The 2,417-nt window shown below is 25.3% G+C and overlaps 1 long non-coding RNA gene across 1 annotated transcript; it reads right to left on the bottom strand.

The window, feature by feature from the left end:
• Positions 1-2,094: 2,094 nt before the first annotated feature.
• LOC105120209 (uncharacterized) lies at positions 2,095-2,417 on the bottom strand. The gene is made up of 2 exons (XR_841272.1): positions 2,372-2,417; positions 2,095-2,249 (listed from the first exon to the last, which is right to left on the bottom strand). It is a non-coding gene; the product is annotated as an uncharacterized LOC105120209 (long non-coding RNA).

Raw genomic sequence — 2,417 nt, 5'->3', positions numbered from 1 at the left:
AGTGTTTGTTATTTCAGGTGATATCTTCTATACTCTATCTTTCTACCTTAGAACATTGAGGACAATGTCTCGTTTTGGTTGGGGGGAGAGAGTAGTAGTTGATAAAAAAAACAAAAATAACTAACTATATTTTCCATTTCATAAAGCATATGCAAAATTGTTGTTACTAGGATGACAGAGTAAAAGAGCTCTTTTGTTAAAGTGAATCTTAAGACATATCTTAGTAACAATTTTTAACAAGGTTTGTTATAATACCTTTTGAAATATTCAGGTTTACAAACTCTCGCATTATTATTATTTAATTCTGCTCATACACTCATTTAACATGTATTCTTAAATCTTAATTTTCACATACACACTTTAACATATGCTTATGGGTTGCACATTAGATTATTACATTATTTATGTTCGTTTGTTAAAGGTAACAACTAAGAGAAAGGGATAGTATATAATTTGAAAAAAAAAAGAGCAAAAAAAAGTTAGTGATAATAAAAATATAGATAAGTTTGGTTTCGCAACCTCCCTAACCTAAGCAATTAAGGCCGAAGGGATGTTTTAACTTCTAATACCCTAAACTTAATATGAACTTTAATGTTTGATACTAACATATTTTGTATTTGTTATCTCGTTCACTCTTTAATACTTTGCTTGTTAAATGACTAATCTAGATTTATGTTGTATAACACTTGGTATAATAAATGCTTGGCCCTTTGGTTCGATCCTAGTCTTGTTAGGTTATTTATTACTTCGACACTTCTGCATTTGAAAAAAGACATCAATCTTTTAGTCGTGTCAATAAGAAATGTTAAAATAAACAAATAGAAGTAAATCAGTTAGAAAAAAACACTATTAATGTTAAATGAACATATAAAATCAATTGCTTAAAAGGAGATTTATATATGAAAATATATGAAGTAGATGATGAATCGAGGTGATGACTTTTAATGTTAAGGGTTATACGATAGATTGATGAAATTAATGATTAAGCTAAAATGTGATTACAAGTAATTAATGGGAAAATGAGATTTTAAATTATTTTGGACTATGAAGTGAATGTATTTGTGATGATTTTATGGAAGTGGTTAAATTGAAATGAAAATGATGATTGTAATGGAAATGATGGTATCAACAAGAAATTTGATGAAAAAATACTTGTGTTTTATTATTCCTAGATTTGATAAAGTGATCAATTGAAATAAATATTTGTATACCAAAAAAATTTACTTTATGTTTCTATGTGTTATATTGGTGTTTTTCTATCCATTCAAGAGAATATGTTCAAATCTTCAAAGATTATTTTATTTTGAGAAAAAAACTATAAAAATAGCTAATATTTTATAATAAATTATTGGATGTATATTAGGACAACAATGACGAATAGATTGTAAAAATAATAATAAAAAAGGATGAATACCTTGTTAAGAAAATTATGTATTTAAAAAGATATCATAAATTTATTATCTTGTATTAAATATTACGTATGTTTATTATGCATTGATGAAAGTGGCAAGTTTAAGTTTATCCTATTAAAAAAAATCCTTATTTTAGGATGTTTAATTTATATAAGAAACATTCAGTCATACTAATTTTTTTCTTCTTTTAAATGATTTAAAACATTTATTTCAAAAAACTTAAAAGAATAATTAAAAATTTTAAAACACAAATTTTAATGCATGTTTTTATCCTAATTAATTTTTAATTAGTTTTAATAACTAAATATTAATATAAAAAAGTTGATTATGACAAAGTAAGATACTGCATATTTATACTAAAGATAAATGATAATGTAGTCTATTAACTAAATTTATAACATAAAATTAGTTTAATTAATGATAAAATTATCAATTGAAGTCGTGTTTGTGAAAGAAAAAAGGAAAGATAACATGGAGAGCAACACCATCATGAACGGTAGCGAGTAATATTATGACCAGTCATGTAAAAAATGTCTTAAAAGCCTCTATGTGTAAGTAAGTGTTATTACTTACACATGGAGTGTAAAAAAGGAGAGGATGTCCCTGAAGTTGATAATGAGATGGAAATAAACTACATTGCCAAGAAATGACATGCATATACTGGAATCACGAGGTATAAAGATATATTAATTTTATGTATTTGAATTAAGAAATTATATTGCAAGATAAATTCAAATTCAAAGTGGTTATTTTATAATGAACATAAAGGATTTGAGAAACACATGCACATTTTTCCAGTTCTCTGTCCATATTGCAAACCTCTTAGGTGAAATTTATCTACCAAAGCGATATCAATTCGTTATTTCAACAAGCCAGAGGAATTTCAAATATATATCTTATAATTACAATTTCGAGTTAGGGAAAAAATGATATGACCTTTAAAGGTGTGAGTTAATTACTTGAGGATAACACTGAGCTAATCCTTTTAGGATTATTAATTAAACT

The sequence above is a fragment of the Populus euphratica genome, unplaced genomic scaffold (assembly GCF_000495115.2).
Source record: "Populus euphratica unplaced genomic scaffold, PopEup_1.0 scaffold5539.1, whole genome shotgun sequence".
Lineage (NCBI taxonomy): Eukaryota > Viridiplantae > Streptophyta > Magnoliopsida > Malpighiales > Salicaceae > Populus > Populus euphratica.
Note: the sequence above shows the minus strand (reverse complement) of the source record. Positions and strands in the feature narration are given on the sequence as shown.